Here is an 18,503-nt window from a genome sequence, read left to right on the forward strand (position 1 = left end):
GGTTGGTCATGCACTTGAACTCATCAGTACCTAAAGATTCACAAGACTACACCAGGCCAGCCTATAGTCCTGGCAACAGAGGGTGTCAGGTAAGGAAGAGGGAATCCTTCTTGACAGCAGCCATCTCTTCTAGAGGCATCTTACTGCCTCTGGTGATGTGGACACTCTATCTTGTCATGGAGTGTGTAGACTGCTCTTTGAAACACAGATTTTCTCTTTTATTAAGATTAGGAATCAGGTGTTTATGAAAAAATTGAAATTCACATCCCAAGAGATGACTTAAAGATTTATATAGCACAAAATTGATGTAATTTCAGTCAGCATGGTGAGAAACCCACTCATTCTGAGACATTCAAATGTTTGCTTGCTACAGAGATCTCTTGAATAGAAACATTTTGCATTATATTTTTTTGTGATGTACAAAAATCAGATATGGATCAGATCAGGCAATAATCAACCAAATGGCAGATTACAATACGTTGCTACTCTATCTTAAGTTGTTTATTTGAATCAGGATGGTATCATCTTTAGGTGGTACATTAGATTGCTAGGATGGCCATAACAAAGTAACATGGACTTGATGGCTAAAACAATGAATTTTCCCATGACTCTGGAGGCTGTGAGTATGCAATCAAAGTGTCAGCAGAATTGGTTTCCTCTCTCCTTGGCTTGCAGGTGGCCATCTTCTCCCTGGTGTTCACATCACCTTCCCTTTGTAGTTGTGTGTATCCTAATCTCTTCCTATAAGGACACCAGTCTTACTGGATGAGGCGGCATCCCTTATGGCCTCATTTTTATCTAATCACCTCCTTCAGTATTTTATCTTCAAATAGTCTCCTTCTGAGTTATGGGGGTGGGGGTTAGGACTTCAACATATGAATTGGGGAGGGTTAGTGGAGGGGCACAACTCACTCCATGATAGGAGGTATTAGCAAGAACATATATTCTCAATGAGCATGAATGTATTAAAGCATATTATGTGCCAGGCAATGGGACAACTGTTTTGCACACATTATTTTTCATAGACTTCTCACAATCATCTTAAATTTAGATTGTTAGAATCTCTATTTAACAATTGAGAAAATACGAGCTCAAATATTTTCCTAAGCTATAGAGAAGGAGTTGTCAAAACCAAACCTGTACACTGTGTCCAGACATGCACAGGTGAACATTATGCTCCTCTGTGATGTGTCCAAGGTCACAGAGCTGGTTGGCAGCAAACTCGGGCCTCCTAATTTCCAGGGCCGTGTGCTATCACACTCACATGCAAATGATATTAGACTAATGCACTTTTCACTATTCTGATTATTCAACATGAGGATATCATTTTGCCTTGCACTAGCTAGGCTGTTTTATTTTTCAAGAGATAGAAATACTAGTATGCTGAGAACTTAAAAACCATCAATGCTTTGCTTATTAACTCAGTTAATTAGGGCTATTGAAAGAGTACATACAGGTAGGTGGCCTACCATCCTGGTTTTGCCTGGAACTAAGGGCTTTCCTCAAATTCATGTGAAACCTGAGACAGCCCCAGTTTTGGAAACAGAAAGCATTTTAGAAACAGAAAATATAGGGAATAGTCTCAGCAACCATAGAGTTAGATACTATAGAGAACCGGATTATCTGTTCAGACACAAATGCTAAAGGTTCCCTGTGAGATGGAACATAAATGGACAATGGCCAGACCACCTATTAAAACAGACCCATGACCCACAACCTGCAGCAACCTGCCCAGGAAACCAACCCCTTGTCTGCAATAAACAACCCAGGCAACCCATCTGCTAAAAATCACACTTGCAGGAAGCCTGTTGCTATCTCCAGCAGCAGTTTAGGAAGCTAAATGATAACCTTTGTAACAATCAGCCCAATATGCCCGGAATCTGATTAATAACTGACAGCTTCCCTAATTTTTGTCCCTGCTTCCAACTTAGAACCAATTAGAGACAGTCAAGTGTGCACCCCTAACCAATCACATAGGATGGCCCACTTCTATGAATAGTTAACCCACCTACAGCTTCTCCATGCCATAGCCTCCAATCAGAGCCTAGCTGAAGCCTTTCTTTTTTCCACTGTGAAGCTTTCCCACACCTCTGCCTGCCTTTGATTATCTGCCAAAATGCAAGTGACAGTGGCAAACTCCCTTGCTACAGCACACTCAGAGTAAATACCCTTTGCTAGCTCTCATTGGGTTGTCCTTCGGTTATGTCCACATTCCATCAACAGGACACATCTCTCGCTGTCTATCCCAGCATTCCACCATTTTGGTGACTCAGCATTTTGTCTCTGCTGCCACTGACAGCCTCTACCATCCTGAGGTCTTAGGCTTCTTCTTCTTCTTTTTTTTTTTTTTTTTTAGGTCTTAGGCTTCTATGTAAAGCTTTACTTCTGCATCCTTCATGTTCTCTTCCTTTCCATCTCTCTTTAAGTTAAAGCCCCTGAGAGAGAGCAACTGACTGCAGTGTGCCTGGAACACCTAGGGAACAATCTTATCATGCATCATTTTGGCTCCAGCCAACTCATAAGCTGCTGATCAGACTATAGATGACTGCCTTTGGCTCAAAGGCCTGCCCTTGACCAGTTAGTTGTACTCATGCAAACACTGTCATGTGATACAAAGCATAACTTATGCATAAAGGATTATTTCATTCAAAACCATCTGTGGTTATGGCTTCACTTAAAGTGTATAAAACTGGCCAGTAGCAACAATCTCAGCAAGGATTATATTTGAAAAAATGACATTCGATCCTCACTGAAAAAGTAAAAATTCAGAGATTGGGTTTAGAAAACTATCCCAGGAAAGAGGCCCTCGCTGAATAGGGGGCAGTTAGGCAGAACTTTGTGTATCACTCATCCTTCTGCTCAAGAGAACATCCTGTTTCAAGATTTCTATTATAAATTAAATCTGTATATCTTTTATGAGGCTTGAGGTAGAGTTAAGAAGAGTATTGCTGTGGGCCACTGCTCTGTTCACAAAGATGTTGCTTATATAAATTCTCTTTTCATCCTTGCTGTGTGACGGTAGAGGTAATCACTGGAAATCTCTGGGAGCTTTCACACTTCCCACCAGCTACTGAATGACCAGATCAAATACATCAACATGTGTACAGGGGAAGTTCCAGACTGGGCAAGGGTAAACATCCTCAAGCAGTCCTGATTCTTTCCCTCCCGACCTTCACCCTTCCTGTTGCTATACTGCTGTCTCTTTCCAGCCTCCTGTCTGGGATGGCCCCTGTCACCTGCACAGAGCATCTGCAGTACATGGTACCCTCCTCTCCTCATCCTCACTGTCACCAGGCTGGAGAATGACCTCATCTTTTAGTCCATCTGGGGCAGGGGTCCTCTTTGACTCTAGCATAGAATTGGCTCACACAGAAAGTGGAGATTTCGTCCCTTAATCTGACTAAAGCGAATCCCACATGTCTTAGCTAGACAATCCAACTTTTAAAAATCTTATTATTTTTATTTTTAAAAATAATTCTATTTATCGTTTTTGACTGAGCTGGGTCTTCACTGTTTCGTGGGCTTCTCTCTAGTTGTGGCGAGTGGGGGATACTCCCGAGTGGTGTGCAGGCTTCTCGTGGTGGCCTGTCAGCACAGAGCACGGACTCTAGGGCACACGGGCTTCAGTAGTTGTGGCTCTCTGGCTCTGGAGCACACGCTCAATAGTTGTGGTGCATGGGCTTAATTGCTCCGTGGCATGTGGGATCTTCCCAGATCAGGGTTTGAACCCGTGTCTCCTGCACTGGCAGGCGGATTCTTTATCACTAAGCCACCAGGGAAGCCCTCATCTTTTTCTTTTTGTCCCTGATCCCACTCCGAGTTGGCTAGGGTAAATCACACACATTTGGATGAGCCCTACTAAAATATGGTGATCGTCTCCCCCACAGTTGATTCCAAATGGCATCCCCAGGTTTGGTCCCCGGCAGCTCAGTCGCCCTGTCCTCGGTTCTGCCTATTCACCGGCCCCTGGGGAGGAAGACATTTCTCAGGGTCTGTGTGCCCTCAGGCACTCTTGCGCCATCACCACTACATTAACTCCACTCAGCAAGGGCTCTGTGAACTTGGGGCCGTAGATGTTCCACCTCAAGTCCTCATCCATTCTCTCGAGTGATTTATTTGACACGTATTCACTAGATAGTGATATGCCAGGATTCACTTCACCCTCAAAATAAGCTTATCTTCCTCACCTACTATCCCAAGTTAGCATCAGATCCTAGTAGTATCATCTATCTGCCTTTAATGACTGCTCCCATCTATTCTCGTTTCAAATCTCTATCAGTTACTTGTAACAGTGAAAAGCAAAACCTCTGTTTTTTCTTTTCTCATCTGGGTCTCCACTAAATTCCCTATTTCCTTTCTAAAAGAGGCCTTTAAATCTTAGCTTATCAGAAAAGAGAGGCTCTCAATGAGTGACCAAACTCCTGTAAACAGCTCCAGGTTCTGCTCGGTGACTCATCACTGGGGAAACTCTAAGATGTCACTTTCTGGAATCCTCTAATCCCCACTGTTTTACAACAGCAAAAGGAATGATTCAGGGAAAGTAAGATCTATTTTAGAATAGATTTGACCTCTGGCACACAGTGTTGGCATCATTTAGACATTGCACCTATTTAGTGTATGGGGTTTAATTTACCCACAAGCATGATCTATAATTCTAAGATTTATTTTCTTTTGGAAAATTTATTTCTCTGGTCGTTTATGTTTTTGCAATTGGTTTAATTGAAGAACATTCTGTATTGCCACATTATTTTCTTAAGAAAGATTAGAGGCTCCATATTTTGAGGAGTCGACATAGCCAGTTAGCCAGCCAGAACTGATTCTGTGTCCACCAGTGTCAGCTGTGATGAGGGCAGCCCTGAGCATGAGTGCAGGGCAGTGGTAGTCAAAGGACATGTGTGGCATGCAAATGGTTAAGGGATACTTTCTAAAGGTAAATAACATGAGTAGCCCTCTTATTTCTGCATCAACAGATAATAGCTTCTTGGCCATACCAGCAGAACAGTCCTTTAATTTTACAGGAAACATGACTGTCTACCTTGGTTTAACATTTGGATTTTCTCAGGAAACAGTGGGATGAATTAAACAGATTGTAACTGAAAATAAAGGACACGATCTGTTGAAGATCAGACAGGACAACGAATTTAAACCCTCTCTCTTACTCTACACTTCTTCGAACTTCAAAGTTATTTTCAGTTTACAATGTTTAAAATGGGAGTAAAGTGTTCAAGAATAGACATTGTGATTCCTTAAGGAATGATATCCTGGGGAAATTTTTTGAAGGTCTAGAAATGCCAAAATTAAGATTAGATTTTCTTCTTTGTTTAGGCTGGTGGTTTTGAATCTTTCCGTCCCTCCCTTTCTACTTCAATCTCTTCCTTTCTTTCTTTCTGTTTTTCTTTTTTTTCAAATATCAGAATACAGCCCTAAAGAAATGAAATTAAATCTTTTGTGACTGCTTATTATTGAGAATAGATGAAATCAGGAAAGCTTCATCAGATGTGTGCTTCAGGGCAGAACCCTGTAACTTGCCTTGAGATGGCTCCGGAAGTGCCTCTGTGGCACCCTCTAGGATTCTTTGAAATATACATGTAAATGGGAACTTCAGGTAATGAGGAGTCAGTAATGGATTTTTGAGCTGAGAAGGCAAGATTTTTCCTAGCTGTGAGCCCTCTCTGGGGCTTATTTTCTCCTTTGTAATGTGGAGATAATAAAACCTTCCCGAGAGGTTGCAACGATTAGAGCCAAAGGACTTGGTACAGTGACTGGTGTGTAGGTATTCAAATAAATGTGATTGCAAAGTCAATGACCATGACAATGATAACAAAAACAGAGGATGTCCACAGGCACCAAGTTACAAATTCCCAAACTTCTTATGAGATCTGTACTTGAGGTTGGATTCTTGGCTGATTCCATACTCTACAGCCACTATGAGGAGTCGCCAGCTGGGCACGCCTGGCTGGTCCTGGGTACCTAAGGATGCTTTTCTACCTGAGGCCTTCCTGAGTTGTGAGATAAGCTAAGCTTGAGGCTGACTCTCTGCAGGTTCCCTGGCTTGCCTCCATTCTGATCTGAACCTAGTACACCTGAGGACGAAGAAGCATCTACCTCCTCCCCACACTCAGCATGGCTCAGCTCTAAGTATTTTTTACTCCAGATGGATCCCCACAGCCAGATGAGTCCGCTCCAGCTCTGGAGCTCTGAGAAAAGCAGCTAGTTACACTCTTATCCCTAAGACTTCCAGGTGTCATTTTTATAGATAAAATATTTTTGAATTGTGTCCTAGGTGTGTGCATGTTATCTGTGGATATTTCCCTTTTGTGAAAGGGTGGACTCATTTACCGTTCATTTATTTATCATCAATACAACAGAGAGGTGAGTGCCCAAGAGGCGCCAGGGGTCTTCCCAGGTGGCGCTATGGTAAATAAAGCATCTGCCGATGCAGGAGACGTAAGAGACCTGGTTTTAGTCCCTGGGTTGGGAAGACCCCCTGGAGAAGGGAATGACTACCGGCTCCAGTATTCTTGCCCGGAGAATCCCATGACAGAGGAGCCCGGCGGGTTACAGTCCATAGGGTTACACAGAGTCGGACACTACTGAAGCAACTCAGCACACAGGCAGGAGCCGTCAAGCGCTGGGTTAGGCAGATACTGAAAATTCACTGACAGACCAGCCTGTCAAGGAAACACCGCGTAAATGCTAGTGATATGTGCATATGATATCATGCATATATTGAACTTAAAAGATATAGATATGTAAACTTAAAAATATATATATATTTTAAATGAATGTATAAGCTCAAAGGACATTCAACGTAGAAAATCAAAGCCAGCATTTAAATGTGTTTGTGACTTTCCAGAATGACTTAGGTGGCGTGGCCAACGCCATCTGCTCTAGAGCAGAGAGACTACTTACCAGGCAACAGCAGCTGCCAGCTGAGGCTTCAATGTACTCTTTCAGTTCCCTCCAGGATGACCTGGGGTGACCACCCTTTCTAGGTAAAGAGGATTCTATCTCCATTTGACAATAAATCCTCAACCTGAGGAAAGAGATCTTCTGTCAGCCTGGCTGACTTGAAGTCACAGGAGGGTGGATTTTACAACCTAGTCGGCCTTGCAAAGGCCAGTCACTCTGATGGGTAAACCAGCGTGGTCTGTTTGGGATCAGATTGCTTGTTTCAGTGTTTTAGCACCACTGATGTGACAGGGGATAATATTTCTGATATTAACATAGGTACTCTTTCCCTGATATTTGAGATGGACTAAAACACGGTGGTAAATCCTTATGATGGGAGCATGGACAGGGGTGAAGGAAAAGGTGGGTGGGGGAAGGAAGGAGAGTCAAATGTACTGAGACGAAGATTTTCCATTCTTGGAAAATGAAGATTTGAAATAAAAATTAACATTGCTATAGGAAAACCTTTTAAATCTCTCTCTTGCATACCTGGCATTGTGGGAGGAGAGTTGAAACTGGCTCAGACACTTTCTGGGGATTTGGTCTGAAGCTGCAGTATCTCAGGGCTCACTGGCAACTTTGGCAAATTGCTTAATAGTGAAGGCAAATGCAAAGTCATTGTAAGAAATTTGGGAAATAAAAAAGACATAAATAAAGAGAAAAAGAAAGACTCATTTATAACATTTGTATCCATTTCCTTCCAGTATGTTCTTTCAGCATTTTAGAAAATATAACTGAAAGTACACCATACACATATATACACATATACATATGTATATATATATACACTTGTCTTACTATCTTATCTGACAATTAATATGGCATAAAGAACATTTTTTTTCTGGGACTTCCCTGGTGGTTCAATGGCTAAGGGCCCATGCTCCCAGAGCAGGGGGCCCAGGTTTGGGCCTAGGAACTAGACCCGTATGTCTCAACTAAGAGTTTTTATGCTGCAACTAAAGATCCCACATGCTCAACTTTAAAAAAAAAAAAAAAAGGAACATTTTTTTTGCCATTAAAACCATTTAAATATATTTTAAAATCAAATATGTTTTATTGCAAAATTAAATTAATGCATGTTTATTTGAAAAAATTTAGCAAGTATAGAATAAACAGTCCTAACTAACCAGAGACAAGAACTTTTAATCTAGTTGGCTCTAAGCCATAGACAAGTGTTCTACCTCTAAAAACCTCATTTTTTTATCTTCAAAATCTTCACTAATGATAATATTTTCCTTACAGGGTTGTTATAAGATACTTCATATAAAGACAAAATGTTTCTCATAGTGTCTGGTATATAAAAGGCACATGCATATAACCTTATACTAATTCTAAACCAAGCAATTTCAATCTCTATAAATTGTTCTAAAACCTGCTTTCTTAAAAAAAGCAAATAATACATAGGATCCTTTTCATATGTTAACAAACATCAAACTGCAATATAATTTGAATAACTACGTAGTGTTTTTTTTTATATAACTATGACATATGTATGAAACACTTGGGTTACGAAGATGATTTCTAATGGTTGTATGATATTCCACAGTTTATTTGACACCTTATGTTGCCAACTGTATGCTGCCTGGGGAAAATGAAGCCATGTTAACGGTAATAAAATATGTTTCTCTGACTCTCTTCCAACTTTCTTTTGCTGGGCTTCAGGCTCTCTTCAAAGACTCTCTCTCTCATTTCTAGGAGGCCCCAAGGGATTCATCTTCATTCACTCAACAAATATTGAACACATAGCATGTACCAGGCAATGCCCTAACGATGCAATAGTGAGGAAAATCAGGCATGACTATAGCTATGTAGGTGTTTTCAATCTTTTGCAGGAAACCAAACCTTAATCGTGTAATCACCAGGGAATCAAACGCATGCTATGAGAAGTGCCATGAAGAAAAAGTAGAGAGCACTGAGAACAATGGCAAAGGGATTTGACCCCGGCTGGACCTCTGGTAAGGTCTCTGAGGTAGATCCCGTTGCGATGAGATTTGGATGTGCAAAAGCTTGCTAGGCCTGGGGGAAAGTCTTTCTGAAGCAAGAGGGTCATCTCTGGCAGAAGGAATGGCAAGGAAGGTGGGGCCTCAGCATGCTTGCTGAACTGAAGAAAGGCCCTGAGGCTGAGACTTCCTTGGTGGCTCAGATGGTAAAGTGTCTGCTTACAATGCGGAGACCCAGGTTTGATCCCTGGGTCAGGAAGATCCTCTGGAGAAGGAAATGGCAACCCACTCCAGTACTCTTGCCTGGAAAATCCCATGGAGGGAGGAATGTGGTAGGCTGCAGTCCATGGGATCATAAAGAGTCGGACTCACTGAGCGACTTCACTTTCACTTTCCTGAGGCTGTGAGTGTGTGCCATATGATGTCTTTTAAAACTGTTCTTGTTCAGTGGCTAAGTCATGTCCGACTCTTTGCAACCCCATGGACTGCAGCGTGCCAGGTGTCCTTGTCCTTCCCTATCTCCTGGAGTCGCTCAAACTTATTTCCATTGAGTTGGTGATGTCATCCAACCGTCTCATTCTCTGTCACCCCCTTCTCCTCCTACCCTCAGTCTTACACAGCTTCCCTGGTGACTCAGGTGGTAAAGAATCTGCCTGCAATGCAGGAGACCTGGGTTCAGCCCCTGGGTCTGGAAGATCCCGAGAGGAGATGGCAACCCACTCCAGTATTCTTACCTGGAGAATCCCATGGACAGAGGAGCCTGGAGGCCTACAGTCCACGGGGTCGCAAAGAGTCAGACACGACTGAGCAACTAACACTTTAACTTTTTAAACTATGGATTTTATTTTCCAGGTATGGAGGAGCTGACAGGTCAGGAGACAATTGCCATTGAAAAGATCGTTACTTACACTCACAGATTCCAAGAGGATGGGGCACATGGGGAAGCCTGAGGGTCAGAGGCTGAGGGAGCCAGGGAGGAAAGTGGGCAAGAGCCTTTGTCATGGTTTCTGTGGGAAGGAATGGGCAAGGAGGGTATGCAGCCTAGAATTGACTGGTTTGAATGGCTCAGCCCAACAGTGGGCTCTGGGCAACGGGGGCTGTCCCTGCTTGTCTGGTACCTGGTCCTGAGATGGTTAGAGCTGGGAAATAGTAACCCTGCACGTGCAAGGAGGTGGTTGGTAGTTTGAGCTCTGGGTTGATTGATTTACATTTGAAAGGCACACTCATGCAAGCTGTTTGATACCTCTAGAAATTGCCTACGCCTGGGATAGGAGTCCCTTCAGGGCCAGCAAGCTCCAAGATGCCAAAGCATCCAAAGTACAGTGTGGAAGATATGATCACTACAGTACTACTTTGACACTGTGGTCTCAAAGGGGCAAAGTGGCTATAGGAAGGTTAGCAAGAGGAAGTAACAAGAAGGGATATATCTCAGTGTCTCAGAGAGACTTCAGTGAAAGCAGATCTTTCCATTTTTGTAGTCTTTTTGCCCTTTGGGCACAAATATGCAGCTGGACCGGAGGTCAAACCTAGGTGGCAGAAGCATCTGCACTCAGAAGTGTCCCAGCAACTGAGGTGCTGGTGTAGAGCTAAGCCTGGGTACTGAGTCTCCTCACTGGGGATGTATTTTGGGAACATTATCTTTGCTTAAGTTTTTTTGTCAAATAGACCCTAGAGCAGTGGTTCTCAGGTGGGAGCAGTTTTATTCCCCATGGGATATTTGGCAATGTATGGAGACATTTTTTGTTGTCACAATGCAGTGGAGGGTGTTACTGCATTTAGAGGGCAGAGGTTGGGGATGCTGCTAAACACATTAAAATGCAAGAGACAGCTCCCCACAACAAAGCATTATCTATCCCCAAATGTCAATAATGCTGAGGTTGAGAAATACAGATCTGATATCTGCATCTGAGGAGAATAGGGCCAGGGTTTAATATCTTCCCTGGTGGTTCAGATGATAAAGAATCTGCCTGCAATGTGGTTGACCTGGGTTTGATCCCTGGGTCGGAAAGATCCCCTGGAGAAGGACATGGCAACCCACTCCGGTATTCTTGCCTGGAGGATCCCTGTGAACAGAGGGGCCTGGTGGGCTACAGTCCATGGGGTCACAAAGAGTCAGACACGACAGAGCTTAAGCTGTGACCCTTCACTACAGAATTTTTCATTAATAATTATGCTGCAGTGGATAGATTAGATATTAGTTCTATGAATATTTCTTTTAGTCTCAAGAAGTGTCTTACTTTTATTCTCCCTGCTTTTTCTCTCCATTTCTGTTTCTAGGGAACAAGACCTATGGAGCTTATGTGGAAAGAGTTACTTAATCTATTACCTTGCAGCACAGTTCCAAAGCCCTTTCAATGACTGTCTTATGTTTTGACTATTTTTGAGTCTCCCTATAACTTTATGGGATCACGTCAGCTCAACAAGTCTCTAATGACTGCCCACCACATGCTTAGCATGTATCCCGTCTCTCTAAATCTAGCATAGTGCCTGAAACAGTGTGCACATTGATCTGGCTTGTGATAATGTTATCTTAGTGACTTCTCCCAACAGCCCATAATGGAGGGGTGAATATACTCATCTTACACATGAATAAATAGAGGCCGGAGGGTTGAGTCATGCCTAGGTCACATGGATGGTACATGGTAGATCCCGGATTTGAACTCAGCACATGACTTGACTCCAAACCCAATGCCTTTCTTGTGGAACTCAAGGACTACATCCTACTGATAGAAGCTGTAGACCACCACAACTGTTCATCCCCCAAGAGCTGTGCTCCAGTTGGCTCCTTTAATTTAGAGAACTCCATTAAGCTCACTGAACTTACCCTCAAAGAGCAAGCACAGTCCTGGATGAAAGGAAAAATATTAACCAAAGGAATAAAGAGCCTTTGTAACAGCTTGACTCTCCTCCACCAGAAAGGCTGGCTTTCAAAAACTCTGACTCCTATTTAATTAGTACCTTAGCTGAATTGCTATAAGCTAGCAGAGATCAGTTAGGGATAATGACAATGCAAAGGGCTTGTCCTGATATTACTCAAGTTCTGTTCTACAGATTTCCCCCTGGAAAATTAAACATTCTCACTGAGACTGAAGTTAGCTCTGAATTTATAGATGGTGGTACAATTCATCACAGTAGGCCTATTTTTGCTCTTAAAAGGTATGTCTAACCCTCAGATGTCAGCTCCTTCCCCATCCCCTTGTAGTTCCTATATTGTCAGCAGTTTTTGAAAAAATTATATCCTTCTGTGTTGTATCATGTTTTTTCCTTTATGCCCATATTCCCTCTCTAAAGTATGACATGAGCTAGCTAGCTAAATAATTTATGATTATTAAGAGAACTATCCACTGTGGCATAGCTTTAAAAATAAGATGCATAGAGCAAGTCACAGAACAGTATATAAGATGTGATTTCAACTGTGTTATAAAAAGAAAATACATTTTGATACACATAAAATCTGTCTGGACTGAGATAATGGCCATCATGAGGAAGAGAGGCTGAGGAGGTGGGAGAGTTGTTGGATGTAGGAGATATTTACTTTTCGGAGGTTTTAAAAGACCTAGTCTACATTCCCAAGTGGAATTCTACATGGGCCAAGATGCCACTCTGAAAGTGTTAGTCACTCAGTGATATTCAACTCTTTGCGACCCAATGGACCGTAGCCCTCCAGGCTTCTCTGTCCATGGAATTCTCCAGGCAAGAATACTGGAGTAGACGGCCATTCCCTTCTTCAGGGGATCTTCCTGACCCAAGGACTGAACCCAGGTCTGCATTGCAGGCAGATTCTTTACCACCTGAGACACCAAGGAAGTCCCTCCACTCTGAAAGCTCCTGTCATATTTGTAATTTAAGAAACTAAGTTCTTGATTTGTTTACTAAAGGTTGTAATTTAATTACAGGTCATAGAGACTCCTTATAAAATTAATTATTAGTCTTTCACAAAACTGCTTCGCACACTAGGGATCCATACTCAGATTTCAGGATATGTATACCTCCACCAATGGAGGTAGGGCATCTTTCTCGCACTAATGTATTACTCTTTTTAAGACACCCAGTTGGCACATTTCTATTGACCTCTAGTAATGCTGATTTTGCTGGAAACAGTTACAACTATCACTGGGCAAAGATGGCTTCGTGTGGCCGATGTGCTGTCACTACCTGACCCAAATGAACTAAACCATTCAGTGACTGATCACAGCTGAAAGCAGAATCAGTAAATCTTCCTAATATTGAACTCACCAAGCAGAGCCCTCTGGCACCACAAATGTACTAACCAGTTAGAGAGGCCCCCGGGACACACCATTCACTTCGCACCCTGGACTATCTTTCTTCCTCTTGTCCAACTATGTTTTTTTTTTTCCGTGATCATACTGCAGTCTCTGCTGAAATTTAAGAAAGACTGAAAATCAGGGACACCTGTTGTAGTTGGAAACGACCGTGTTGTCTGCGTTGTAGTGGCCACCAAGCCTGGCAGCTGCACAAATGCAAGGCCAGTCAGGGTCCACTTCAATACAAGTGTCTTCTCTGTTTGGAGGAAAAATGCCAACAGAACTTCAGATCCGGGGCTGTTGCTCTGGTTTTGTTTTTGTGTTTGTTTGTTTTTGCAGAAAGAATATTTTCTAGTCTATCTCTAGATACACACACACACACACACACACACACACACACACACACACATATGCACATAGGTGGTTGGGCTAACAGCCAACTGAAAAAGTCAAAGGGCCGAATGACAAAAATAATATGCATATATATAAATATGTTGTCTTAAAACATAGATGTCTATTTATTTTCCAGTGTCTAATGGAAGGCCAGGTCCTGTTTTGAGTGTGGAAACACTGTTTGGAGCTGTGTTGCTGCCTCTTGTGGGTGAAACTCACTTTCCAATGCACTGTGCACAATTCCCAGGCTGAATTTCTTTAGAATGGAATTGGAACTCCAAGAGACTTAAACCATCTGAGAGTAGATTCCATCTAGATGTTTACAAAGAATTAACTTGTCTACATGTAATTTCATAGCAATATTGTTAGTGACTTTTTAAAAAGTCTTTCCAAATCATTCTCCTTAGTATTCACAGAAATACTCATGAAACTCATTTCACTGTATTTTGCTGGCTTGTATAATATGCAATTAAAAGAATATAAAGGTGTGTATAGTCAAAGCTATGGTTTTTCCACATATGTATGGATGTGAGAGTTGGACCATAAAGAAAGCTGAGCGCCAAAGAATTGATGCTTTTGAACTGTGGTGTTGGAGAAGACTCTTGAGAGTCCCTTGGACTGCAAGGAGATCAAATCAGTCAATCCTAAAGGAAATCAACCCTGAATATTCATTGGAAGGACTGATGCTGAAGCTGAATCTCCAATACTTTGACCACCTGATGCAAAGAACTGACTCATTAGAAAAGACCCTGATGCTGGGAAAGATTGAAGGCAGGAGGAGAAGGGGATGACAGAGGATGAGATGGTTGGATGGCATCACTGACTCGTTGGATGGGAGTTTGAGCAAGCTCTGGGAGTTGGTGATGGAGAGGGAAGCCTGGCATGCTGCAGTCCATAGAGATGCAAAGACTTGGACATGACTGAGCGACTGAGCTGAACTGAACTGAAAAAAATACAATCAAAATAACAAGTATAATTGGTGCTGACTGGTTTGGGGACAAAATCCAACAGATCCTTGAACCATAAGCAGCCCAGCTGGAGTTAGCAGAGGGGGTAGGTGGCCTGGGGAGTAGTCATGAGCACTGCCTGGTTCCTACTGACCGCATCAGTCAACAAGTCCAACTTAACCCTGGGAGAAGCTCAAGCATAGGTTAGTTTGTGGAATGTCAGCTGTTCATTCACCTCTTTTTGGGCTTTCCAATGCATTTTAAGCAGCATAACCCTTCTTTCAGAGGCACTCTTACACAGAAGAGAATGAAGGACAAGAGGTGGGTACTCTGGGGGGCTTGCTTCCTTTTTCTCTACATCCCTTCTCTTCCCTTGAGATGGCCCTTGAAAAGCATCTGGAACCCCTAGGGCTCTACAAAGCACAATATGAAAACATCCCACAGAGTCCAGTTCTTTCACAATAAAGTGATAAGCTGAGATCTGAAGATACTGTGACCAGAACTCAGTCTTTCTGGTTCCTAAGCCTGAACTTTTTCTGCTGCATTTTCTGACTTATTTCCCAGGCAACTTGAGGCTGCCACTCATGGGGCCTTTCCACCACCTGGTTATCTTTGTATGGTGGTGCAGAGGCCAGGAAGGAGTGGAGAGCCATAGACTCAGCATGGACTTGCTCTCCGCAGGGCTCTCTGAACTTCCTGCCACCAGCATCTAACCCCTGTGAACTAGCAGGTGTGGCCATGATTTTTCTTCCTGACCTTTCTTCAAGGTTCCACACTTTTGGGGCTTAAGAGGTATTTTCATTGTTAAATGCACAGTCCCTGCTTTTGTTTTCAACACTGAGCTGGGTTTGGTCAGGAGGAGGGGGCGGGAGATGGAAGGGCGTTCTAGGCAGAGCAGATGTTAGACACAAAGGCCTGGACTTGACTCGGGCCAGTACAGTATTTCAGAAGCAGAAAACCAGAGCAGGAGCTAGAATCATGGAGGGTTCTGTACCCGTGCCAAGGACTCTGGGCTTTATCATGAGGGCAATGGAAAGATATTAAAGGACTGCAAACAGGGGCATGACAAAATGAGACTTGTGATTGAGATGGGTCACCCTGTCAACAGTAGCAAATGGATGGTGGTGGGAGGGGGGACAGAAAGCAGGGGAGACCAGAGAAGAGGTGGCTATAGGAATTCAGGCGAGAGATGACAGAAGACCTGCCCTGAGGTGGTGACAATTTGGATGGAGTGGAGGAGATAGATTCCAAGACATTAAGCATGTCTGTTCTTAGACAGGACATGACTGCTGACTAGAAAGCTAGATTGAAGTGGCCAAAACAATTTGGGGAGCATGAAAGAGTGTGGCCCTCACATGTGATCAAGCTTCAGATTCAACTTCAGGGACTCTTCCCAAGCTTCTAATTTTCCTATCAAGGCTACCAGATGTGGCTGATAGGCTGTTCACTGAGAAACTCCCAGAGATGCTGCTGATATAGACCACGATGTGTTTAAAGCCTCCTGAAGTTGTGCAGCGCTACCTTCCTGCTCCCTATGGCTGTGCAAACAAACATTTCTAGAGATAGTCTACACAGCTGCTTGAGAATACTATATGAGGTATACAAGTCCCACTAAATAGAAGAGGTGAAGGTAATGCAAGATTCTGGATAGTTGCTCTTAGGATCTAATGCAAGACTGAGACCGTCCTTGCTTCACACAGGAGCTGAGAGAGAAGAGGAGGGCATACGGCAGTGGGCCCTCAGGTGGTTGAAGAAGGACAAAGGAGGTGATACAAGGCAATGGCATGAGAACAGCCTGAGGGAGCACTTCCACCAATACACCCTGGCTCTGGAACATAGGAACCAGCCCAAACAAGGACACATTGCCATAGTGCCCAATTCCAGGGCCCCAGATATGAGCCGCGGAGAAACTTGGAAGAATCTTCAGAATGGCCAGCCCTTCAGTAACATCTGCATCCACATACCCAGAGGTATTTCCCTTCCATTCTGTTTGGGAAAGGCTGAGGGTCCCACACCTTCTCTTAATTCACATTAGCCAATCAAGACAATAAGTCTTCTAGAAGTAGGTCTTTGGTTCATAAATTCATGGTGCATATGAAACATACAAGGAAGTAAATGAATATGTGTAATTGTCTTTCATTTTACCCAGTTGATATAATTCTGAGAAGTTGGGGTTTTACTACATACAAATCAAGTCAGAAGTCTCTAAGAGATGAAAATTGCAAGTGAAAGTGCCACACACTGTTGATCACAATATCAGTGCCTAATGGTGCCTGGCACGTGGGACCCGCTCCCTGAATGTTCACTGAACTCACAGATAAATGAGTGATGTTAACCAAGAGCTTCTACACAAATTATCTCATCTGATCCTAACCAGTCTGTGAAGTAGGTGTTGTTATCTCCGTCTACAGAAGAGAAAACAGAAGCTCAAAAAGGTTAACTGGCTTAAGTGTTCAAGGTCACACAGCTAATAAATGGTGTAGCTGGGACTCTAATTGAGGCCTCTTGATTCTTTCCACTGCTAACAGCTGTGTGTAAAAGCTCTGATCTGTGTAATTCCGATTTAAAGGAACCTACTGAGGAATCCTTTTATAAACAAAAAAAAACCACGATTAATGTATATAGTGTCAGTTATTTTTTTTTTAGGTGTTATTTTGGATTTTCCTAGAGTGGACCTCTCACCTTGTAAATGCATAAATCCCTACTTTGTGCTCTTTTTGAAGATGGAGTAACTGAAGCACATAAAGGTTACACAAATAGTTGGTCGGCACAAAAAGGAAAAAAAGATAAAAGCAGAGTGCAAGAAAAAGAAATTAAACTTCTTAACTTTTCCTCTTTGGTCCTGTCTATCAGAATCTACCTCTCTCATATTTGGTAGCATTATCTAATGTTTTATTTCCTTTTCTATCTGGTTCAAAACTGAAAGATTTGTTTTCTAAAACTGGGATCCTAATTTGCTGGGTTGACTTGATAGATGAATAAAGTAGAAGTTGATGTATATGAAAAACTTCCCACCCCCAAATCACAAGTATTAAAAACAGTAGATGGAAGGAGTCATGAATCACTGAGGTTTTGAACTTTCTTTTATGTGAAAGCTGAAGTGATTGAGCTCAGTGGTGAGGGAAGCTGATATCGGAGAGCGTTATCGCTCAGATTTCCATGTCTCTCCCACCTGCATGCAGGCCTCATGGGCCAAAGTCAGTTTGAACCTTCACATCCTCTGGTGGTGATCCCCAGGGATCCCTCAGAGATCATGTCCTTGGTGCCTGTCCTAAACCATTGTTGAGCTCTGCACTTGGTATGCTTTCTCTACTGATCTTTTTTCAGGTGAGGGTGAACTGAAGCCCAAGGATCAGGTGCTGGCTCCAGAACAAAGATCTGTAATTTCCTTCAGGATCAAAGGTGAACACAAACCAAAAATAAGGATGGTACCTTCACCACTGGGGGCTTCAGACAATAAAACAGAATACATTTTTGTAATTATATCAGAGTCACTGCTCAGGAGAATCTGTCTATAGCAATGCAATGTCTTAATCTGATTAACCCAGTCCTCTTTTGACTGGTGGAAGTCTCATATCCTGGACACAGTAACCTGGTCTATGGTGATACTTTCAAGAATCCCAGAGACCTCAGCTTTGTCTGTGGTTAAGCTTCATTTAGTCAACCTTCCCTCATTTAGAGCCCTTTCCCTCGAGTTAATTGATCTAAAGCGCTGAGCAGAAACTGATCAAATGTCAGTTTTTTTAATAAAAAGAGAATTTACTTAGCATTTTAATTGATAAAAAAAGGCCCAACAAGATCTAGATATGTACATGCATGCATAAAATTTTGATGGGGGTAGATATATTCTCCAGCAAACACACTGCACATTCACAGTGCTGTTTACTGAAGTCTGCTATATTTAGAAAAGGCCTGTCTGATGGAGCTGGGCTTTGAGAAAGCTGCTTGATCCTCCCTTTCATCACTACGTGGTGGAGTGGACCTTGGCAAGCCCTGGGTGGGGAGAA

The sequence above is a fragment of the Cervus elaphus genome, chromosome 17 (genome assembly GCF_910594005.1).
Source record: "Cervus elaphus chromosome 17, mCerEla1.1, whole genome shotgun sequence".
Taxonomy (NCBI): Eukaryota; Metazoa; Chordata; class Mammalia; order Artiodactyla; family Cervidae; genus Cervus; species Cervus elaphus.